The 26,020-nt window shown below is 37.3% G+C and overlaps 2 long non-coding RNA genes across 6 annotated transcripts in view; both read left to right on the forward strand.

Moving 5' to 3' along the window:
- LOC103224485 (uncharacterized) overlaps positions 1-26,020 on the forward strand; it is a 173,985-nt gene that overhangs the window by 1,253 nt on the left and 146,712 nt on the right. The window lies entirely within an intron of this gene.
- On the forward strand, positions 84-24,135 carry LOC119625673 (uncharacterized). 2 transcript variants are annotated; one of them, XR_012090041.1, is made up of 8 exons: positions 84-743; positions 1,115-1,212; positions 2,685-2,782; positions 3,466-3,560; positions 7,749-7,889; positions 8,423-8,571; positions 12,968-13,038; positions 23,719-24,135. It is a non-coding gene; the product is annotated as an uncharacterized lncRNA (long non-coding RNA). The 2 variants fall into 2 exon arrangements; XR_012090042.1 differs by lacking the exon at positions 1,115-1,212 and having other exon boundaries at positions 7,749-8,571.

A 26,020-nucleotide genomic window follows, 5' to 3' on the forward strand; every position in this document is an offset into this window, starting at 1 on the left:
GCCTCTCATCGGGCTGGGAAGGTGGGGCAGAGGGGTTCCCCAGGGCTAGCAAGGCGAGGGGGCGGGGCGGCTTCCGACCCGACTCCGCGGCGAGGGCAGCCATTGGACTCGGCTGGGGTGAAAATGAGGGGAAAGGACTGGGCTCGAGTCTCTGGGGAGGCGGGAAGAGGAAGAAAACACACGCCTACTTTCCTGCTGCGTTAACGGCCTCACTGTGAACACGAGAACTCGGGAGCCTGCTCGCTGTTGTTTTTTGAGGTTTTTTTTTTTTTCTTTTTCTTTTTTTCCCCCCCGTTCTACCTTGCCGAAGCTTGGGCCTAACTTTAACAGGCACTTTTGTAACCTCCACAACCCAAAAAGCTTCGGAACTCAGATCTTACAGATTACTCCTCTGTTCTCCCCTTGCCCGGCCATCCCCATCAACCCAAACTAATAATCTTGCCTTTTGCTCACCGTCTTCCCCAGCCCACAGCGCGCCTTCTGGACCAGTTAAGGTGCGCAGCTTGCCAAACGGGTCTGGTCTGTACTTTTCATGAAATGTAAGCGGCTGGATCCCTGGCAACTTTTAATGCACAGCCTTTAAGATGCTTTTTTCTTGAAGCCCAACTGTTGTTTCTTGTGCTGGAGAACTCTAGAGCTGAGAATTAGCTGGTTTTTTGGATTGTTTTAACTTTATTTAAAGAGGGAGGAGGTGGGACGGGATTACCCTCGGGAAAGGAAAAAAGCCAACTTTCCTTGTCGTGGTAAGCATTAAAGCTAACCTGACTACTTAGTAACATATAGCTAAGTAGAGTAAATCTAGGTGTTTGTTTTTAATGACACTATAGTATTAAGGAATTTAGAAGTCTCCTACAGGTAGCTTTTGTTTTTGTTTTGTCTGAGCAGTGAATGGATAGGTAAACACGTAACTTTCAATTTTTTGAAGCTGCGGTGCAATTCCTTTGTTAAAAACTACCTGGAGAAAGTGGTAAGGGTTATTTAGGTAGGTTGCTACTTAGGAAGGACATTCGTTGACATACTTCTTAGGAAGCGTAGTATTACGTATTTGTCACACGCTCCGTGTAAATCTCTTGGGCTGATGCTAGGACTTAGTTTATCCTTTTGCCTTCTCAAGTCTCATATATCAAGCCAGCAAACATCTATTGAAGATCTGGAGTTCTGTGGCCACAGTTTCTGAATTCTAACTCGTGTGTGTGATAAAGAATTTTTCTGGTGTGTACTTCACAAGTCTTACAACTATTTATATATCTAATATATTGCCTTGGTTGAAAGTGATAATTAAATTTACGTGAAAGAACACTTGGAAAGGCCAGGATATGATTACCTTTCCTGGTAACTAGAAGCCAGATGGTGTCCTAGGCTTTGGAGTTACAGCAAGGATTAAGAGTTCTTATCCGGCCAGGCGCAGTGGTTCACGCCTATAATCCCAGGACTTTGGGAGGCCAAGGCAGGCGGATAGTCTGAGGTCGGGAGTTCGAGACCAGCCTGGCCAACATGGTGAAACTCTGTCTCTACTAAAAATACAAAAACTAGCTGGGCATGGTGGCGTGCGCCTTGTAATCCCAGCTACTCCGGAGGCTGAGGCCAGAGAATTGCTTGAATCTAGGACTAGGGCAGAGGTTGGAGTGAGAGTGAGACTCTGCCTCAAAAAAAAAAGAGGTCCTTATCCTTGGAGTGACTGGAGAATTCTTTGGGGAAGCCAACTTATGTCTAAACAACAATAATTTTAAGTAATACATACAAAGTGTTAGGGGAGCACTGCATGCTTTTGTGTGTGTGTGTGTGTGCATGTTTTATTGTGGTAAAATGCATAATCAAATTTATTGTAACCATTTTAAGTGTACAATTCAGGGGCATTGAATGCACACAGATTTATTTATTTTTGAGACGGAGTCTCACTATGCCACCAGGCTGGAGTGCAGTGGTGCCATCTCAGCTCACTGCAACCTCCGCCTCCCAGGTTCAAGTGATTCTCCTGCCCCAGCCTCCTGAGTAGCTGGGACCACAGGCACGTGCCACCATGCCTGGCTAATTTTTGTATTTTTAGTAGAGACGGGGTTTCACCATGTTGGTCAGGATGGTATCGATCTCTTGACCTCGTGATCTGGCCGCTTCGGCCTCCCAAAGTGCTGGGATTACAGGCATGAGCCACCGTGCCCGGCCTACAGATTTATTTTTGTCACAGCTTACTGCAGAATGGATTTGAGATGGCTGTCATACACATAGAAGGTAATTAATAATGGTGGAACTAAGAGTTAACTGTGCAAGGGCTTAGAAATACAGTCAATGAGCAGTCTTTGTAAAAATTAATTTAGATATAAATGTTCACATTTCAGCATCATGTAATTTTAGAGCTAGAAGTGACTTGAAATACCTAGCTTAACTCCTATTATAGGTAGGAAAAAAATAACGAATAGTTTCCTTAGCTATTTAGGAGCAAGACAACAGTATTACTTAGTGGCAGAGGTGGGGACTATTACCTAAGTCTCCTAATTGCCATTCATGCTTATTTTAACCTTCACCATGCCACTATAATAACTTTAAATCGATATTAAACTGAAAGCATTAGACTCTCTTAAATTTTTACCATAGAAAAAGACTTTAAATTTTACATACTTCTAATGTTAAAACAATGTTAATAATTAAAAAAAATTTTTTTGAGACAGTCTTGCTCTTTTGCCCAGGCTTGACTGCAGTGGCATGATCATAGCTCACCACAACCTCAAATTCCTGGGCACAAGGGATCCTCCTGACTCATCCTCCCAAATAGCTGGGACTACAGGTACACACCACTGTTGATAAGGAATATTAATTTTACATTTCACCTGTAAATTTAAGCAACAAATATACAAAGTTTTAAAAGTTATGGAATTATTTCCGAGATTAGCCGTGCTAGGGAAAGTAGTACAAAATGGAGGCCAACAATATTAAAACTACTTGATAATCTGAAATATGTGATGATTTAAACAGCAAATTAGTTTCATTTAAGCTGAAATTTACTACCCAGGTAACATTCTCTATTGAGGGGGAAAAAATGTAATAGGACATGGATCATACTTATCAGACTGCAGCACACTTGAAAAAGTTTTAATAGAAACACATACCAGCTTGATTCAGATGGGTTGTATTGGGCCCCTGTTTACAAATGTGTTTAGGCAATCCTCAATATAGTTCTGAAGTTGTAGTCTAATTTACGTTAACAATAAAAAAAATTAAAAAAAAGAGTTTTTTTAGCATCCGTTTAAGAGGGCAAAGTCCTTAAAATTATCTGGATTGTATCACTAGTTATGCGGGTACCTTCTTAAATTTTTCATAAATATGTTAAAGGTCTTTAAGAAGTAGAAATGACCAAAAATCTAGACTGAATAGAAAGTGTTATCTTTTTTTCTTAAAGATGAGATGTTACAGGAAAAATTCTAGAAAAGCTAACAATTTTTTTTTTCTTTTTCTGTGTTTTTGAAACAGATATTCTGATAATATGGGCCCTCTTTTTCCTTAAATTTCAAGTGAAATGAGACAGGAACCATATATCCAGGGAAAGGGCCAGAAACCTTTATTTTGTGAGTCACATTTTTTATTGCCTTCTGTTGTGTATTTCCCTGTTGCTCTTCCTTAATATTTGTAAACTGTGCAAATTCAAACTTATCCCTACAGTATGATGGAGAATCAATACGAGTTTTGTTTTCCTTTCATTGTTGTTGTTTTCCATGTTCGTGTTAGAAGAAAAAGCCCACCCCTGCTTCCAAAAGATTAGAATGAAGTAGCAGTGGTAATCAAAGTAAGAGTGCCTAAGGAAAGGCAAAACTCCAGAGGACAGAATAAGAATTACTTGGTCACCACCCTTTTCTTAAGAAACCGCCTTGTAGAAATCATTCTCTTGTATGCGCTCTGAAGATAATTTTGAGAACAGGGTTCTTAAGATAAAGTCAAGAACACAGAAGAGTAGTCAGCTATAGTGACTACAGTAGCTGCTTTTTAGAATGTCAGCTCAGTCCACATCCACTTGACTGAGAATTCCTCCTATTCCCAGAGATATCTCTGAAGCCATGTTGACTCTGCTTAACATACCTCTTCCAGTAAACTATGATTAGATCACGGATAGACCATATCCAGGTTTAGCTGATCAGATTTTCTCTCTAAGACTTTGGAAACAGATCATTGGAATGCTGATCCATTGGCAGTCTAGAGTGGCAAGGTGTTGTTCTATGGATTGGATAGCCATTTTCTGCCAGGTACACAATGATGCAGAAAAACTGCTCTTTGGAACGAGAAAAAAATTTAATTCTTCCTATCACTGGGAATATAATGATTACCACAGCATACCTGGTCACTTTTGTCATGGAACTTGTAGTTTGGTAAAACAGGTACAATGATAAGGTAAATTCATAATACTTTAAACATAGGGCAGAGAATCTTTTCCTAAGTACTTCACACTTAAACTGAGTTCTCATAAGTGTGTAAATGTTAACTGCGGGGGGAAAAAAGGTGTAAACAGCCTTCCAGAGAGAGAGAATAACATAGATAAATAGTTCTAATGTGGGTGGGGGAAACTTTATTGTAATTACTGCAAGGTTAAGTAGGTTATAGCAAAGAGATGGGGGAATAAGTAAGAGTGTGTAGACCATATGTATCAGGATAGGCTAGGTTATGCTGTGTAACAAAATACTCCAAAAGCTTGTCAGTAGTCTACAAGAAGGTTTATTTACCTCCCATCCTGCATGCTTAACATGGCTCTGCTCCATGTCATCTTCACTCTGGACTGAGGCTGACTGATCAATCTAACATCATTGTCATGGCAGAAGGAAAAGTGGTAAAGCATGGTTCTTGAAGTATAGGCTCACATTTTTTTTCTCTTTTCAACAGCCAAACCTTTGCCATGCCTGAGAGCAACAAGGGGGCACAGACAGCGGTACCACAATGAAGGGTACTGAATGTGGGTGAATAGTAATCCAGTTCCATGTTTAAGATTTTGAAAGCCAGGGAGGGTGGCTTGTTCCTGTAATCCCAGCAACTCAGGAGGCTAAGGGAGGAGGATCATTTGAGGCTTGGAGTTAGAGACCAGTCTTGGCAACACAGCAAGACCCTCTCTCAAAAAATAAAATTTAAAAAAGATTTTGATGTTTATCATAGCAGTAATGGAAATACCATTGAATGAATTTTTCATTTTAAACAAGTCAAAATGGCTGTAATGAGGAAAACAGTTTTGAAATGGCCAAGAGTCAATTTGGAGAGAAAAATTAGGGGGCTGTGTTAGTTTTCTAGGCAGAAAAGGGGTGGGTAGTACTTTAAAGTCAGGTCATGGCAGTAGAAATGGAGAGAAGTCAATAGATTTAATAGATAGGATAATCTAGTCATGTTCAGAGAAGCAGAGATGAGAATATGTGGTCGCAGGATGGCAGAGGAAATATAGCAGGTTTGGTTCTCGATGTCTAAATAGTTGCTGGCTCCAGTCTTCCAGGAAGTCCAGCTACTCTCTTCTTTGTTCTTGGGTTCCTTGTATTCTCCTCATGAATTTCCCTTCCTGCTTAAGCTTGCGTGTGCGTGTGCATGTGCGTGTGTGTGCTTAAGCAAACAGCCATAACTAGGCTATTAAGCCAAGGAGATAACCATCAGAGAAAGCATGACACCACAGTTCTGCCTACAGGATACAAGTAACTAGGACCAGCAACACAGTTTAACTGGTGTTATCTCTTCTTCCAGTGACTCCATCTCTACCCATTCTGCTTATTGTTCCCAAAGGATCCTGACACCAGCAAATGTACAAATTATAAACAATGAGTACATATTAGATCTCATATGAACCTTCCCATAGTACTTTGTTTATACATCTATTTGGGCAGTTTTTTCTCTACACAGTTATTGGATACAGTCTTGCTCTCACACTAAACTTTAAGCTGCTAGAAAAGGCCCATGTGTCTTAGATAGCCTAGTATAGTATCTCTTATGTAGTAAATATTTGTGTGTGTGTGTATATATATATATATGCATTTCTGTATGTATTACAGAAATTTAGGTTGTTAGCTAGGGACTGCATGGCCCTCAGAAAATTAGGTAAGCTTGCCTTGAAGGCCCAGTTTCATAGCCTTTAAAGTCAAGAGCCTCTTTTCTCCTAGTCCATTTGAACCCTGAAAGGTTATTCACAAATACTTTCCTGCTTCTCTCTCCCTCCACATATATTCCCACAACACTCCTCTATCACCTTTGTTCTTTGACTATGCCTATATTGATAGGGACCAGAAGCTCAGCCTATAACTTTTAACTACCCAAACCCTCTCTCCTTAAGCATTTCATGAATTCATTAACTTTGTACCAGACATTTAAGAGGGATCACACTACAGGATCTGATGGCTTTCACCCCGATGTTGGGTCCATTGCTCTTTTTCCACCCACAATAAATTAACAAGCAAATCCTGCTCCTTTCCCTGCTATAGTTTGATCATACTCAGGTTTTTCTGATTCTTAGCTGTTATCCCAAATAAGATTATTTGGACATTTCTTCAAAATATAAACTGTTCTTTTGAAAGGGGTACCAGAAAATACCATTTTTTCTGACTTGGTACATAATCAACTGAATGAATGCTAACTGTCTGAGTTGTATGCATTTGAAGTAATGAAAAGAAATTGTGCTTTAATCACTATTGAGAAGTTGAACTTTTTATTCTTACCCTTGGTGTTACATATTGAATTTTGTCCTCTCCAAATTCATATATTGAAATCCTAACCTCCAATGTGATAATATTAGGAGGTGGGGGCCGTTGGGAGGTAATTAGGTCATGAGGGTGAAGACCCCATGGATGAGATTAGTGCCCTTATAAAAGAGTCTCCAGAGAGCTCTCTTGCTCTCTTTCTGCCATGTGCGGATGCAATGAGAAGTCAGCAGTCTACAGTGTGGAAGAGGGCCCTCACCAGAACCTGACCATGCTGCACCCTGATCTCAGACTTTTAGATCCAGAATTGTCTGAAATAAATTTGTTTTACTCATAAGCCATCCAGTCTATGGTTTATTACAGTAACCCAAACAAAGACACTAAGGATCTCTTTATACGCTTTGAAAATTACTGAAGACCCTAAAGAGTTTTTATGTGGGCTATATATTGTGGTGTTCACTGTATTAGACGTTAAAACTGAAGAATTTTAAAAACCAGAATATACCAGCTCACATTTCGTTAGCCATCAGAGTGATGGCTTCATTCTATGTCACACAACCTCTGAAAAATTCCACTGTACCCCTATGGGAGAATACAAGTGAAAAAGACAAGTGATATCTTTATTTATTTATTTATTTATTTATTTATTTTTGAGACGGAGTCTTGCTCTGTCGCCCAGGCTGGAGTGCAGTGGCATAATCTCGGCTCACTGCAACCTCCGCCTCCCGGGTTCAAGTGATTCTCCTATTTTAGCCTCCCGAGTAACTGGGATTACAGGCATGCGCCACCACGTCCAGCTAATTTTTGTATTTTTAGTAGAGACAGGGTTTCACCGTGTTGGCCAGGCTGGTCTCAAACTGACCTCAGGTAATCCGCCTGCCTCAGCCTTCCAGAGTGCGAGCCTCTGCCTCCGACTGTCGACATCTTAATATTATTACGAAAATAGGTTTAACCTTACAGACTTTCTGAAAAGATTTTTTAGTGGTCCTCAGACCACACTTTGAGAGCTGCTGCTCTAATCTATAAGGCTACCTCTGATGATTCTGGATTAGTAATGTTTTTCTACTTGTAAATATGGTAATGTGTTCTCTGTGCTTCCAGAGTTTAACAGCTATGGTGCCAAAACACAAGCTTCTGAAGTTCTATGAGCTGAAGTACAAGCTTCTTGGCCTTTCAAGTGAAATGTTGGTGCTATGTGTGGGAAAATTTGGCCGGCCATGTCAAAATGGAAAAGGAATATAAGTATGAAAAAATTTACGTGATAAACATGACCATTTTACTACTAGTGCTTCCTTTATTAGAAATGTCTTCTGCAACTTAAAAATAGCAATAAAAGTCAATAGATACAAAAATATTGACCATAGCAAACATTTTAAAAGGTTTGGTTCGGGGAGGTGGAAAACAGGGAGCTTGCTTTCCCTACCATCATTTCTTCAACATCCAGCTGTCATTCAATCATGTGTATGTACTATCTGAATTAGAGTAAACATAAACTTTTCTATCAAAGAGGACCCAAAACACTATGGCTTAAAGAACACTGAAATTTGCTTCTTTCTCACAAAGACTGTACCAGGAACCCAGGTTTTTTTCTCTTATTGCTGTGCACTTTCTAACTTATTATCATCCACTATGGCGTTATTCTCAGCTGCATGGTTGAAGCTGGGTCAAGGAACTCCATGATCTACCTCATGTGAAGGAAAAAGGAGCTTGTAGGATCATATATCTAATGTCTTGAGGCTCAGGCTAAAAATTACACATTTCTGTTCATATTCCAGTCTGAGAATGTCACGTGGCCACACCTACCTTCAAATGAGGATGAGAAATGTCATCTCTAACTGTGTCGTTATGTACCTTGCTACAACTCTTCCTTAAGAACAGGGACAGGGTGGAGTTTGACGGACAATTCACAGCATCTACTTCATAGGTATTTGAGTCATTGATTTTTGCCATTGGTAAAGCATTCTACTTCTCAGGCTTTAAAATGCGAGCTTCAGAGAAAATGTATTATTTGTATCAGTTATAAAAAAAAAAAAAAGACAGCAAATTCTTAGAAAACTCCCTCCTAGCTTGAACCTTCTTAGAACCCAGCCACCGTTCTGTAAGAAGTCAAAGCTTCATGGAAAACCCATATATATAGGTGTTGTGGTCGATGGTCCGAGCTGAGCCTAGCCTTCAAATCATCCCAGCCTAGTCACCAGACAGGAGAGTAAAGACCTATTTTCTTCTTGGTAAGAGATCTTCCATTGTCAGCTCTTCCAGCCCCCATCAGTTCAAGTTGCTTCCAGCTGTTAGAAGCATCCTATTTGAGGTCCTAGACATCATGGAAAGAGACAATCTGCACTATGCCCTTTACAAACTCCCAAATCATAGAATTTGTAAGCATAATAAAACGGTCGGTTGGTTGGTTTGGTTGGGGGTTGGGGAGACAGAATAATAGATATACATGGCAATAAATACATGGCAATATTTAACTAGAACATACATTCCATGTCAGATATTTAAATAGGCCCTCTTCTCAAATTTCCCATGATAGAATTTTTTGAAATATTTAAGTTATCTAAAGTGAGTGATTAAAAACAGTTTAGCTTGGCCAGGAGGAGTGGCTTACACCTGTAATACCAGCACTTTAGGAGGGCGAAGCAAGCAGATCACCTTAAGTCAGGAGTTTGAGACCCGCCTGGCCAACATGGTGAAACCCTGTCTCTACTAAAAATACACACACACACACACACACACACACACACACACACAAATAGCCAGCATGGTGGCACACACCTGTAGTCCCAGCTACTCAGGAGTCTGAGCCAGGAGAATCACTTGAACCTGGGAGGCAGAGGTTACAGGGAGCCTAGATCACACACCACTGCACTCCAGCCTGGAAGAGAGACTGAGAATCCATCTCAAAAACAAAACAAAACGAAAAACCAGTTTAGCTTTTATAATTCATTCACTCATTTCACAAAATTTATGGAGTATCTAAAATTTACTGGGATTATACCTGCATACACACATTAGGACCCAGTTCCATTCAGTCCTGTGTTTCCCATGTAGATTTTGAGCTGCTTGAGTGAAAACGTTACTTCTGTAATCTTCACAGCATCCAGTAAAATATAAAGTTTAATATGAGTAGAAAGTGCTTGATAAGAACTTGTTTGATGATTTTTAAAATTTATAATAGAAGTGTATATATGTATCCATTCTTTATGTGCATACATACTGCTTATTCAGGTGTGGCTGAAAATGTGTATTTTCTAATTAAAAGTAACAACTGCTAGTTGTAAGTACTTATAAAATATAAAAACGATTTTAAAATATGTCACTTTATAAAGATTCTTATGAAGGGTTTCCTATCAAAGATGCTATTTTGGCAGTATTACAGTCATTTGCATATTTATTTTTATATGCTGGTAATTCACATGATCTGTGTATTGCTTTTACAGTTTAACTGTAAGCCTCTTGCCAAATGAAATTTTATTTTTAAAGTATCTTATCACTACACACACATATGCAAGCAGTCTGAATTGTATAAAATATAAGATCCACGTTTGAATTGCTTTACTTTGTTGCCTATCACAACTAGAGCTTCCTAAAATTCTCCTTTATTAGAGCAAAATGTGGCTGATTCAAATATCATGCTTCAGCTGCCTTCATCATTTGAATGAAATAAGCTCCCAGCAAGATGTATTCAAGAAACTATGGTTCAAACTGTGTTATCCTGCTATACAGCAATCTGCTAAACATTTCTGAAGCAATTTAACTGTGACTTAGTTGCAAACAATGTGAACACTTAATCTATAACTTGAAAATTCAAGACTTTTCTCATGAGTTCACTTGCTTCAGAGAAAGATACCTCCTATTTTCTTATGAGCTAAGAATGGAAAGCTAAGAACTATTAAAACAATGAAAATGATCAACCTTATAAGTTGAGTTTGTATTAAATCTGAAATATTGTAGATATAATGATATTATATCACTTATTGTAGGTATAAACATATTGTAAGGGCTTTTACCCAAAAGAATAGGACTTGCTTTTAGATTTATTCTGGGTTACATTTGTCTTACCATACATTTTTCATTAATATATCCTACCTATATTATTAACACCATTTTTTCACTGTTTTCTCATGCTGATAAACTCTGTATTTGGAGTAATTATTTGCCTAAAAAATGCATGCCATCTTCACGAGGTCAACATTCCAAATATATTTTTTGCACTGAGTTAATAAAATATGTTACATTAATAACTATACAATAATCTTTAATACTGATCAAACCATGTTTAAATTTGAAATTCACTATATTTATCAATATGTGAATAAAGATAAAGGAAAATGGACACAGGTTTATCAAAATAAGGCAAAGTAAATCCTCATTCTTATTTCACGTCAGTTATTTTTAAAGATGTTATTTAGGCTATGACTAATATGTCAAAACTCACCATGTAGACATCATGTGGGTATAACTGTACAATGTTAAAATTCACTTACGTTTGTTTAAAATAACTGTTGATTAGCCAGCTTTTCTTATATTTCAACCTCTTGGCTTGGCATTGTGTGAGTAGTGTAGTAATAGAATAATAACAAAGCAAATAATTTTTTGTAGCCTAACTCAATTTTTCACTTTTGAACTATCTTTCTAAAACCATTAACCTTCAAATGCATTTTTCTCTTCCAACTGATTCGTGATGTAGGCTAACATTTTAGTTATGGCAGCTCTGAATTAATCATTTTTCATTAGTACCTGTTTTACTTACCCTAGGTACCATGCTGAAAGTTGATCTCAATTTGGGCCTTTTCCTATCACTTAAATGCTGAAAGAATTTAAATTTCTTAGTTATAATGATAAACTCAACTCATTTGTTTTTATTTGAAAGGTAAATGAAGCCAGAAGCTATAAAGACTTTTATGAAAATAAAAAGCATACTCAAAGTGTTAGATTTGATTTGTTTGGTATGCAGTGTTTACAGGACATCCTTTGCCTAAGGCAGTATTAATGGATGAAATTCAGGACATTCCTGGCAGAGATTTGAGGTGTTATGGTGAAGATTTTCTATATATTCATTCCCTCTACACTTGCTGTGATATTGACGTGGTCTTTTGGATAGATATAGCTTGTACACAAATCATAGTTACATCTATAATTGGCAAAGTATGTTTTTCAGCATACCATCATTTTTTTCTCCTGCTCTCCTCTACTTACCTCCTTCTCTAGCCCGTGTGGTTAGAAATTACTTTCAACAGATTGGTGAAGATGTGTAGAATAAGGGTAATATTCCACAAGCTACAGCATCCACTCTTTTTATGGTTTGAATTTTTTTCTCTATCTCTATATACTTCTGAAATCTGTAATTCTTGTGTGTTTTGAACCTAACTCATCCCCCCAAAACAATTCTAACTTTAATATCCTCCCTCAATAATCCATATCTTCCTTATCAGTTACAGTCTTAAAATTCTCCCTTTTGTCAAATCTATATACAGTTGTTCATGAGTGATTGTTTTCAGGACCACCCCCTCGTATCCAAATCCACAGATGCTCAAATCCCTTGTGTAAAATGGCATAGTATTTGCGTATACCCTACCCTGTATATTTTAAATTATCTCTAGATTACTTAGAATACCTAATAAAATGTAAATGCTGTGTAAATTAATTGTTATACTGTACTCTTTAGGGAATAATGACAAGTAAAAATGTCTGTACCTGTTCAGTACATATGCAACCATCCATTTTTTAAATGTTTTCAATCTGATGTTGGTCGAATTCAAAGATAGGAAATTCATGGATACAGAGAGCTCTCCACTATCAACTTTGAAAATAGAATAGCTGAGTTTTATGTTTAGCGATTGAAAATAGGAAAAATAATTTGCAGATATAAGTATGTATTAGATTAACTGGATGACTTCAAATCTCTGTCCAGGAATTGTCAATTTGTTTACATGTAATCCAAATCCAATGTTCTTAAATATCAAGGGATTGCGTTAGAGTCCCATTTGTTTCTTAATTTGAATTGTCTTGTGAATCAGCCAAGGTACAGAAAATAAAATATGATAAGCCAAAGTACAGAAACATTTTTATTTTCATTTCAGGCAGGCAGTCAAGAATATTAAGATTTGAGCTATAACTTTAGGTCAAATTGCCCCTACAATTCTACTGTTGTTATTTTTACCTAATACACTACTTAGTATATCTCTGTTTCGCTGTATTGGCATCTGTTTAATGAGACCACAAACAGTAAAACAGTACAGAACAAAGAGATAAGGAGAATGAAACAACAGTAGAATTTAGAAGTTAAATAAAACACATTCAATTTTACCTCTTTCCAGAGGAACCTATACCAGCTCTAAGTTCAACTGCCTGAGACCGAAGTGATGATTCTGTCTACCTATTTGCCTTGGTTAGTATACTTATTTGGCCAACCATTACATATGACAAAAGATAACTTGTATGTGTTGCGTGTGTGTGTGTGTGTTTACATGGGTCAAATACATTTCTCATGTCAATAATAATAATAATATAGTAAACATTTATGCCAAATACTGTTCTAAATGCTTTATAGTTTATCCTCCCAATGACCCTACGAAGTAAGTACTATTAGTACTTATCTTTTATAGGTGAGGAAACCGAGACTTAGCAGGGTTAAGTGAACTGCCCATAGCTTCACAGATGCGGGAGGCAAAACCAGAACTCAAAATTGCCTGGCTTTACTAGAGTCTGTGTTCTCTCAATGCAAACACTCGCTTATGCAACTATGAACTCTGAAATCCATTGATTAATAGGTTGAGGCAGAACAAAATTAACAAAATAGAATTATATTTTACTTGATTCCCTAGTCTATTCAAATCTGTGTAATAGATAGAATATCTATTTTATATATAAAATTTTTATATCAAAATTTTTTTTCTAAAAACTTTTCCGAAGTAAATATAGTATTTTATATTAAAACTGCTCAAAGGAGTTAGGAGATCATTATGACCCTTTTATCCCTACCTTTTCACTTCAAATCATGTGCTTAGGCAGGAACACCACATGTATGTTCTACTGGCATGTAAAGGACATATAAAAGGCATATTCTCATATCCCCAGTGTACTACTTTTGAAATACACCCTTTATTACTGTGGTGTTTTCCTAATTACTCATTTCTAATTACATTCACAAGTCATTATTAATAATGACATCTTATTCCTTATTCAGTTAAACATTTGCATAATGTTCTTTATACAATTAAGCATTTGCATAGGTATTTTGGGTTACACAGTGTTCCTAGATCATTTAACTCTGTATGTGAAAAAACATATCTCATTTGTCTAACTTAAAACTACAAAACAGAAAATGCAGAAATGATCTTGAAATTCTTCTTTAAAAAACATACTGTGAATAGATTTAAGGGAAAAAAATGTTATTTGAAGACCGCATATTCTTTCAGTATTGGCTGTCACTCTGAAATTTTAATGTACCTCGCAATAGATTTAGTTTATAACACTATGACAGAGTTAGGAGCAACTTTCTGTATTCAAATATTCTCACTCTGTGTATTTAAATTTCTTAATTGAGCTAATCTAATTCCAAAATTCAAATTCAAACCAAGTATCCCTGGGTGCATTGTGTCTCAATTGTAGGCAATAAATGATCACCAGTTCAAGGCAATAATTGTATATCTTCCATCTACATATTTAAGATTAATAAGTAAAAACAAAGGAAAAGACAGCCTCACACATCTTTGAATCTCAGCACCTCCCTTGGTGATCTCATCTACTCTTCCAGCTTCCTCTAACTCCCAAATTTAGAATTCTATCCTTGACTTGTCTTGTTATCTTCAACCTCACATTGAATAGTCTGAATATTTCCACTTACACATTTCACTTTCACCTCAAACTCAAATTATTTAGAGCCGAACACATCACCTTTAAGCAAGTCTCCCCTTTCAAGTTTCCTTATTTCTATGAAAAGTATCTTCATTCTTCTAGTTATCCAGACCCAAAGTAATTAAGTGATTTTCGACTCCTATCTCTCTACTCTTTTTTTTTTTTACCTCACCCACTGTTGATTGCAAGTCTTTTCTGTTTATTACTTTATTAATGTTTCTTATATCCATCCCTTGTTTTTTCTACTGCCACATCCCCAGTTAAGGCCCTCAATATATTTCATAGGCTCACAGTGTACTAAGTATTCTCCCACATCACTTAGGATGTTTGGATGAGTTATTGCTGCAAAATCAATTGTACTATTTTCTGCTGCTGGTACCTGCTTACTGTTGACAACATGAAACTCTTTAGTAAGTTCTCTACAGCATTTTTTTTCTTTTTCATGGCTGGTTTTCTTGTTTTCCAGTCATTTGGAGTTGGCACCTACACTAGTCTAGATTCTTTGTTTTTCTATTCACTACATCTCATAGCAGAGACTACTTCTCTGGCAATACAACTGATTTGTAATTCACTCTTAGCCTTAGATTGCCTTTGTTTTGAAGCTCACTCCTGAATTACCAGAGGAATGAGCCATGATCTCAGAGACAGATCATTCTCTCTTCCCACCCACGATTCCTAATCCCCTAAACATAACCTCAGTCTTCTCTTTCTAATCATAAAGTGGAACATCCTTTCCCAAGAGACTACTGATATATACTAAAGTACACACAGGGCCCCAGTTGACCAACAAATTAATCTCATTTAGCACTTCACATGAATGGTGAAATCATTTGCATATTTAGTGATGACAGTAAGTCTCTACTCCCTATCCCGTTCAAAGCTTTACCATCACGTCTCTCTGCATTGGGGCTACACTTTCAACATCTGCTGTTGCTACACGTAAAAGATGAAGTTCAAATGTGTGACACATATACTTAAATAGGCTTCACATTATGTGAATGAATCTGTAGTTCTGGGCCTTTTTTCTCCCATTCTATAAAGGATTCACGAATGTGTGAGAGAGAGAGACAGAGAGAGAATGATCTCGTCATTGGGATGACCTTAAATCTCTTATAAAGAAGAGCACTTTAGAAAACGTTAGAAGCACATCTATTTCTAGGAAGAAGTGTTACTTAGGATATACCTCATATTCTTCACAACAGGTAAATATACTATTTTCCTATGACCATGGAGTTGAGAACATTGCCAAAATAGTGAGTTTACTTTTATTTTTTTCAAAAGCTTTACAAGAAAGGAGAGGTTAGACTTCTTACTTAACCTGGCAAAGGTACATTTAAATAGAGATCCCCCTTCTTTTCATCAGAGACCATACTCGGAAAGTCTGTATAAGGTAGGTGGATTATGTATATGAGTGAAGTGCAGGATATAAGAAAAACAATATTATAAGCTTGAGGATAAATGACAACTGACACTGAACTCTGTCTGGGAGATATTAAGGGATGATAGGGACTCCAGAACATGGTACAGCCGTGCTATGGCCTGAATTTTATTCCCCTCCCTGACAAATTCCAGTGTTGAAATTCTACCCCACAAGGTGATGGCAGTAGAAGGTGGGGCCTTTGGGAGGTGATTAGGTCATGAGAGTATCCCCTCATGAATAAGATTAGTGCCCTTAGAAGAAGCCCAAGAGAGACCTATCATATCATCCACCACGTGAGAACATAATGAGAGGGGGCCATTTATGAACCAGAAAACTGGCCTTCAGCAGACACTGAACCTACTGGCTCCTTGATCTTGAACTTCCCAGCCTCCATGAGAAATTAATTTATTCTGTTTGGGAGCACCCAGTTTATGATATTATAGCAACCTGAGTAGACTGGACAAACTTTATCTCAGAAATGAAGTTGCTACATGGGATGGAATTCAGTGCTAAGGATGGCAGAGTGGAAAGACAGTAGAAACTTAGATCCCTGATAATTGTGGACCATACCAAACCATGACTACTACCTCCACACAAAATTGGTAAGTCCAGGGAAGTGGTAGCATCAGCATTTCAGACCCAAGGATCAGCAAGGCTCTTTCTGTCTTTCAGGTCTTACTTGCCTCTGCTTCTCCTAGCATGCTAGCTTCTATCTCTCTTGAATAGAATCTCTCCACGTGGTTGGAAAAGTGCCACCAGCAACTTTTCATTTGGCACTTCACGTGAATAGTGACAACATCTGCATGCTTCAGGCTCCATACTTGGAGCTTGTGATCCTAAAGCAATACCAGGATACTCCTCCCTTATATCTCTAGCTGAAAGTTCTGGGTCATTGGATGGGCCTGGGACAGGTACATGCCCATCCCTGAACTAGTATGATTGGCCTTTCAGACATTGGCCTTTCAATTGAGTAGACGAATTATTTCCTGAAGGAACTAGGAGGAACTATACTTTCCATAATCTATTGCATCTCCTGTATTGCAATTATCTTTCTAGTTCTCCATCTCCTCTACTGCTTTGTAGGGCCTTGAGGGCAAAGACTGCACCTTATTAATTTTGTACCCACCCAGTCAAGACTAGGACCTGGCATATAGTAGACCTTCAGCAAATAGTTGCTGAAGAAAAAAATGAACAAAAAAATGCAGGCAAAGAATTTCAGTAGGAGTGGGTTAGGAACCCATGACAAAACTATAAGCAATAGGTAAAAATACCAGCAATAAGTAACGGCATTATGACCACTAAGGTAGCCTCAGGTCTGGGAATTTTATACAGTTCCGGCAGAGACAGGAACTTACTATAATGTAACCAGTTTAGACTGAATAAATGTGTAATTGGCATATAAACTTGTATGCCTAGGCAAGCAAGTATTTTTTTTTTTTTGCAAGAAGTTCCTGAAAGTCTCTTATAATTTGTTGTTTAATCTTGTTAAAAATTTTAAAATGTCATATTTGCAAATATGGGTCAGGATGATAGAAATGTAAACCACTATCAGAGAAATCAGTTTGACACAAATCATAAGGGATAATTTTAGATTCAGAATGGCTGGGGAACTACAAGATCATTTCATAGTAGACAAGTCTCGGTTTTATTAATGCCTTCCCAAAGCATTAGTTCAGGTAGGACCACGTAATTTAATAAGAGAATTGTGCCAAGATAAGAAAAGATATAAAAATAAAAATGAACATGAATGAGGTTCAAAATTGGCTTCTTTGGGAAATTGAGATGAGATAGCATGGGAGGGAGACTTGTGGTAAGAATTGCTGTATTCAGGGTTATGTGTATATAGAAGGATGAGAAACATTCCACAGAGAATTAGCCACAGGATCACTTTTGAGGAAAGAAGCCAGACAGGGGCCATCAGTGTTAATCTTAGGAAGAAATCATTTGTTGAGGAGGTGAGCAGAATAAAATATAGCCTTGTGAAAAGGATAGAGGTAAAATGAGTGAAAGATTTGCTTTAAAGATGCGATTTTATGCTCAGATTTTGAGTAATATCTCTATTCTATAATATATAGACTATGCATTTGTTAAAGGAGTATACCTTCTTACTCAATTCTTAAGTATTTGGTTTATTTTAAGAATTAAAAAAATTAAGATGCACTGAGCTTATTTTTATACTAGATGTTATCCAGATCCTATATGATGTTACAGAGGGCAAAAATATCATATTGTATTCATTGTATATTCATCTCTGTATTTCCAAAACCTAATAAAGTCCACAGCCCCACAGTAGACACTCAATAGATGCTTACTGAGTGAAAGATTCCTTAACTTCTGTAGTACTTTACAAATTCCAAAGTAGTTTCATACATATGATTTTGTATAATACTATAATAGCCCTTTGAGGTATTTATAATACATTTTTCAGATGAGAAAATATATTTAAAAGAGGAAAATGACTTTCCAAGTCACAAAGATTTTGAATCCAAATCTTCTTCCTTCTGTTTTAGTTTAGTCTAGTCATAATGCTTCCCTTCTATGCGTAAAGTATATTTTAAATCACTACACACCCAGAGACATACAGAGATATAGAGGCTATCTATAGGTTTGTCTGCTCAGCACCACACCTCCTTTAGGGGACCAAATGCTGCCATTCATACTATTCTACCCTTCTGGTCACTGGAGTATGAAAATGATCCATTCAAGCCCATAATAGTACTCCAAACTATTCCAATTTTAGTCCTTCTGGAGAATTTTTCAATTTAGAGGTAAAAAGGGTTATTGTCCTTTCAAGTTTCGGAGCCAGAAGAATGGAAAGTGAGTGTGGTCTGTTTATGGCCATGGAGGAAGAGTGTTGTAGTTGGAGAAAAATAAGGCAAGCCAATTGTGATGTATAAAGATATAGAGCCCCAGACTGATCACACCAAATAGGTCAGCTTCATCCTACGTATATTGAACCATATGAAATTACCATTTTTTTGTAGGTCAAAAATGGCTAAATGTCAGTTTCATTTGGCTCAATCTAACGTGCAATATTATCCAGAATCTTAATAATAGAGATTAATCACTTAATAATAGTGATTTCCAGCTCAAGACTCTCTTGAGATAAATGGGAAAATGAAGGCCTAGAAATGTCAAAAGATTAGCTAAAGGTTAGTACTAATGCAGGTTTTCTGAATTTCAGTCTAGGACCCTGTCCATTAAGCATAATGAGTCTAAAATTTTAAACTAGTCACTTTCAAATTTCATAAACCAGTTGCTCTTCACCACTTGTTTTATTTTAAATTTAGATTATTTTCTTCTTTGTTAAGCCTAGGGAAAGGGAAATATGCTGTATGACTCAAGGCAGACAGATTTACTTGTTATAAACTTTTCCAGGAGAAATAATTGATAGATTTTGACTAGTATCATGAACTGTAAAACCAAAAGAAATAATCAGACACGAGTTAAACGCATGGTCATTTTAAAGGCAAAATTCACATATGCAAAATTCTGACTACTATATTTTTTCTTTTTAATTAGATCTTCCAAGGAATGTCACAAACTTCTGTGTTTATAAGAAATAACTGGAGTTGCTTTTTCAACATGCAGGTTCCTGAGCCCCACTCAGACCACTAACTTAGTCTTTGGGGATGGGCACAAGCACCTTCTTTTTTTTACCCCATGTAGAGATGGAGATCTTACTATACTGCCCAAGCTGGTCTTGAACTTCTGACCTCAAGAGATCCTCATGCCTTAGCCTCCTGAAGTACTGGGATTACAGGCATGAGCCACCTCATTCTGCCCTTTTACAAGTTCACGAGGGGTTCTTATACACTCAAGTTTAAGCAGTAGCGTCTTAAGTATTGCCATTCTCAGGGATTCTGTCACTTAATATGCTTCTTTACACTGGAAGGTGAGAGTGTTGAGAACACATCCCTTTAAAATGACTACATTGCCACACTTATCAATAGACTATGATGTAGGACTCAGGTGTATTGAGTGGGAAGTGATTCCACACGTGGGGCAACTCAGCAGCTCCTATTAATTAGCTTATCACCTACACATGGACGTCTATATTGCTCAACTCTTTGTCCTAACAACATAATGTTTCTGAAGAACAGTTGAGTGTTTGTGGCTCAGACCCTATGCATGTATCTTCAACTAAACTCATTATTATTGTTTTCCCGAAATCTGCTTTTACTTCTACATTATCTACTTGAGTTAATTGTACTATGAATCACCTGTCTAATCAAGCCAGCAAACTCAGAGTGGTCCTCATGTCTATGTTTCTCATCTAATTAGACACGTAGTCGTGTTGTTGAACCTACTTTTCAAACATCTCTTGCTCAGATTAGTTTTTTTCTCATAAGCCTTATTGCCATTGCCATAAGGCCTTCCCTTAGAGGTTTATCATCTCTTCTGGGCTTTTAAAATGCCTCCTAGAAGTCTTCCCTGTCTCTAGTCTCAAGCTTTCTGTAGTCCATCATTCACATTACTATTGAAAATAAATTCAAAACGCAAATCAGATTTTGCCACTTCTAAGATAGTTCCTCATTACCTGCCAGATAAGGTCCAATTCATTTGCATGGCACACAAGGCCATTTGTGATCTGATTTCACTTTTCAGTACTGACCCTGGGCAGTTCAAGGGGCAACATCTCAATGCTGAATATACCATTAAAAAAAAAAATCTACTTTTCACTGCAGTTGTCTTTCCTGACGCATTCTTAATATTTTCTTTAAGAGATTACACTAACCTTAATGCAAGTCCTTTGATCCAAAATCTCTTTAAGTTAATTTATCCCTCTATACCAGCATCCATCTGAAAATCCTAAAGGTTTATTTCTCAGCTGCTGAAAGTCTCTTCCTTGCTTATTCTTTGGTCTAGTTAAGAGATACGTTTGTATTTGATCCTACAAGATCCTACCTTATTTCCAAGTTGCTTCTTATCTATCCTTTATAAAGCACAGCAGGCACCAGAGACTAGGCCTGGAAGGTTGCTGGGTGTAAACATCCTGTGTCCCTCTTCCACTAAGCACTGTAAAAAAAGGTTCTGATTTTTCCCAGCCACTATAAAGTCCTTTTGTTTGCATTCAGAAGTAAGGTGACTGATTTACTTTCTTAGCTGTGAATAGCTTAGCCACTAGGATCTTTAAAAACAGCCTGAGATCACTTAAGTTGTCCGCATTCTTAGAATCCAGTAGCACATTAAGAAATTAATAACACTGCCACAACCTCATGTATCAGTTTGTTTTAATGATTAATAAACCTGCTGTCTGAAAACACTGACCTTGAAGGCATGACTTCATGTTGTGGGTTAAGGCTGTTTCATCTTGTTTTGTTGTCAGTGTACATGGACAATGTTGAGCATTAAAGGACATTTCCTTTATCCCTTTTGTAAGTCCATCTTCTCTGTTTTTTTTTTTTTTTAAACACTTATACTCGTTTTTACAGTGTTCGTATCACTTAGGTTCTAAGATCTCTATATTTCTTTTCAAGTGGTGGTTGTCAGAGTTAGAGGGTGTCGTGTTAGAGGTTTCACTGTCGCTGAAAACACAAGGAAGCTTGCTTGATGGTCCTTTACTTCAGATTTCAATTTTATCAGTCAGAAAAAAGTGCAGTGCCTTGTGCTCACTCATGGTCAGCTAATTATTCTTTTCTTTTTGATAATCTGTTTTGTTGTTGTTTTCTGTCATACCTGCCACCACTCAATACTATATCCTTTGTTTTGAACATTTCTCTAATTGTCTAAAGTCATTGTGAATCCCAACCATTACAGTTAATGGTTACCCGTGACCGGAGATGTTTGGGGGCATCACTTCTATCTTCTCATACAGGTCTCACAGGGAATATTAAACCCTAGGCCCATGAACATTTACTTATATACCAACAAATACCTGTAAGAAAATTCAAGGAAGAGAATTTCACCCACATAGCAACAAACCACATAAAATACCTAGAAACAATCTTAAGAGGAAATGTGAGATTCATTACAAAGGAAAAAAAAATACAAAACCACTGAGATAAAAAGAAAGTTTTAAAAATAGATTTTGTAGCTGAGAAAGACCTAGCATTCACCCAGAAGGCCTTAAAGTGAGTAAGTTAAGGAAATGAATGCCAGAGTCTGAAGAGTCTGTGCTGCTGCTGGAGGACCTGCTGCTGGGAAGCCACAGCCACTTTGTGACTTTGGCTTTCTGAATAGACCAAAATCAAGAAAGCTTGGTGAGTATTACACCACCTGCAACCCAAGTTACAATAGGAACACTGATTGCAATTAGCATTTGGTCAAGCTACAGTGTTTTTTCTAGGTAATATTTTCTAATTTCATTTTATGAGAAAATATGGCCATTTTTGTTTAGTATTTAAAAATCATTGCAAACTCTCATTGACAGATTTTAAATGTGATTATTTATTGAAGGTCAATAAACACTTGGCTTTAAAAGGTCAAACTTTATGTAACAAATTGGACATTTTAGCTTCAATGTGGTTCGTTTTTAAAAAACCTTTACATGACTTTTTTTGGGAGAGAGTAAAACTGAAACTTTCTGGCATACTGAACACCCAAGAAATAATTCTTAAGGTAGTTTCATTTTCTACAAGTTTCAAAAAAATTTTTAAAATAACCTAAATGAAATTTTTCCTTGAGGTGATTATATATCTCCCTGTCTCTGAACAGAATATTCCAAGCACACATTAAATTTCTTTGGATATCACAGGTTAAGAAGAACAGGGGAAGTAAGGAGCTTTCTGTGCAAATTCTGTCCAGCCATTCAACAGCTGTGCACTTTGGGCAAGTCAATAAATCTCTCTGATCCTTGTATTACACACAAAGCGAGTTGTTTACTTTGCCAGGTTCTCATGAGGGAGAAAATCAGAGCATAGATTATACACAACTACATATAGCAGTATTGTTTCAAGTTAAGTTTGGGATTCAAAAGAAAAGATAACTAACTTTTTTTTGAGTGATACTTTTATGCCAGGCATTTCACACGTTTTATCTTCTTTAATATTCATAACAACTTTATAAGGTAGTTATTATTCTCATTTTATCAATCATTGAGATATGAAAGCTTAGAAAAGCTAAGTAACCTGCTATTTGCGAACAATGATGAGAGAATTAGAACTAAGTGGGTCAGGCATTTTATTCATTTTTGAGGGGTAAATCAAGGTCCAGAAGGATTATTTGAATTTGCCATGGTCACATACTCATCAAAACTGAGATTTAAATATAATATTTTCACTTGTCAGTTTATTGGAGGATTTTTTTTTTCAGTTTTTGCATCACTAGAAGAAAGTATATAACTGCACATTTCTTGATATGATAGAGTTAGTATTAATTTCAAAAGTGTGATAGTGATATTATGGTTAATATTTTCTAGAGTCCTTTCTTTTAGAGATACAGTCTAGAATACTTATGATTGAGCAGTAAATGATGTCTAGAGTTTGTTTTAAAATTGCTTCGAGGTGAAGGGGATTTTGTATGGTTTGAGGGTACGGATGAAGCAAGACTAGCATGAGTTAATAAATTTTGAAACTGGGTGATGAAATCTAAATCTACTTGATTTCAAAGCCTAAACATTGTTGTCAGGTGTAGCCCCTAAATACCATCAATTACAGCACTGTGTATCTAGGTCTTTTCTAAATGAAGTAAAGTAGTGATTTTTGAAAACCACCAACGATGATGCACTCTTCCCATCTTCTGCATTTGAGTGTATGCTTTCCCTCTGGGTAGCACTCTGTAGCATCTCAGGCCACTCTCACTACTGACTGACATCGTCCAAATTCATGCAGTTCCTCTTTTACTTTGCAGATGAAGAGATTTATTCACCCAGCTAAAGCCTCTGAATTGCTGCTGATACTGTGTGGCTTACTTTGTTGAGACATGAAGTGATTCCCAAAGTCTCCAAATGGCTATCTGTGGAAGTCTTCCGGTAGGCAGCTAGCTTCTGTTGCCCACACAGAAATATTCACTACTGAGCTTTCTACTGGTTCTGAAATCTGCATTGGAAATTGTCTGCTCACAGAGAAGTGGGTTTATCATGAAGTTATCAAAGCTTAAGTTTTTAGGCTCACCACCTGTCTGGGCTGCTTCTAAGATCCCAGCAATACGATTAGAGTGTTGTGAATTCAAAGAATTCTTTAGTCCTTGCCAAGAAAACTTGAATTTTCCTGAAATCTTACAATATTTTCCAAATGTGATAACAGTCCTAAAATATGGAAAAAAGCATTGCAGATTATGTTTTAAAATTAATTAGTAAAATATTATGTTATTTTTCTGGATGCTTGTGGTAAATATCAGTTTTTCAAGACTTGTAATTTGTTGTGATTTCTTTTCTCCTTGTCTATGAGTTTTCATTTTTGAACCTAATTGCTTGTATTCATTGTTTTGAGTTTTCTTAAAAAATGTATTCCTAAATTATATTGGCTTTAGGGATCATAAAACCTGGACCCATGCATGTACCCACCCCATTATCTTGGCATCATTTGTATACTGAACTATTTGTCTTTCTCTAGAGAGTTTATACAGCTCCCCAAAGGCTCTCTAGTTCTTTCTGTCTTAGGAGAAAGGGGGGCTCACCCTGAAAAGTTGGCTCAGGGTATTGATCCCGGTGAATCCAGACAGTAGTATACCAATGTTCTCGTGCTTCCGCTTGTCTCATAGGAGTGGGGCTGTGTTTTCACAGCTTTTACCTTTCCTCTTCTGAGACATATGATCGGGTCTAAGCCACATTACTGTCTGTGAGGACTGACTCCTTAGTATGCTATGCATACCCACAAATCCAGTAACTCTAGTTCACCCGGTCCGGTGGGGCACATGCCCTGCCATCTTAACAAGATAATAGTATCTTCTCTATAAGCCTTCCCCTTAGTGGAGGCTATCTGCGTGTACTCTTTAGACTCCAGCCTCTTGTTAGGAGAAAGCAGGGCTATTATCTCAGGGTCCCTAGTCTGGGGAGGAGAGGCACAGAAATGACTCTCAGAGAACTTAGGAGTCCATGATGTTTCCTACCAGGATGCAGTTGGATTCACACATGGACTCTCATAGTATCTGAGCTGCATTGTAATCATTGCTAGACTGTCCTACATGCCGAGTAAGCTTTGGGTAATAACTATATTTTCTGAGTTGAAAACAGAAAAACCGGGAAATTTTTGAGTGTCTTTGTAGGGGTTATAGAAATATGTAAAATATGAATTGTCCTAGAAAATCTGGAAAACCGTGTATTTAAAGAGCAATTTACTGGTGTTTAAAATGACCCTAGGTTGCTGTGCACTTTGAATTCCTTTAGCTGTTCTTCATGTTTCATCTCTTCCTTGCTGTCAGGTTAGTAATGATCATTTCTTGCTGCTGTCTATGAGTCTGCCAGTTAAGTCTTTCTTCATAGTATAGGTAGTGGTTTTTCATAGTGAGTCTGGAGCCAGGCTATTTGGGTGGAAATCTCAGATCTGCCATAAAGACACATGCACACGTATGTTTATTGCGGCACTATTCACAGTAGCAAAGACTTGGAATCAACCCAAATGTCCATCAGTGTCAGACTGGATTAAGAAAATGTGGCACATATACACCATGGAATACTATGCAGCCATAAAAAAGGATGAGTTTGTGTCCTTTGTAGGGACATGGATGCAGCTGGAAACCATCATTCTTAGCAAACTATCACAAGAACAGAAAACCAAACACCGCATGTTCTCACTTATAGGTGGGAACTGAACAATGAGATCACTTGGACTTGGGAAGGGGAACATCACACACCGGGGCCTATCATGGGGAGGGGGGAGGGGGGGAGGGGGGAGGAATTGCATTGGGAGTTATACCTGATGTAAATGACGAGTTGATGGGTGCTGATGAGTTGATGGGTACAGCACACCAACATGGCACAAGTATACATATGTAACAAACCTGCACGTTATGCACATGTACCCTAGAACTTAAAGTATAATAATAATAATAAATAAATTTTAAAAAAAGCCATGTAACTGTGGGCAAGTTACTTAACCTTTCTGCTCTTCAGTTTTCTCATGTATGAAGTGGCAGAAAATAATAGTACCTATGTCATAAGGTTGCTATGAAGATTAAGGGAAATAAAATGCTTAAAACAATGCCCTGAAAA

This window comes from Chlorocebus sabaeus, chromosome 20, assembly GCF_047675955.1.
Source record: "Chlorocebus sabaeus isolate Y175 chromosome 20, mChlSab1.0.hap1, whole genome shotgun sequence".
Taxonomy (NCBI): domain Eukaryota; kingdom Metazoa; phylum Chordata; class Mammalia; order Primates; family Cercopithecidae; genus Chlorocebus; species Chlorocebus sabaeus.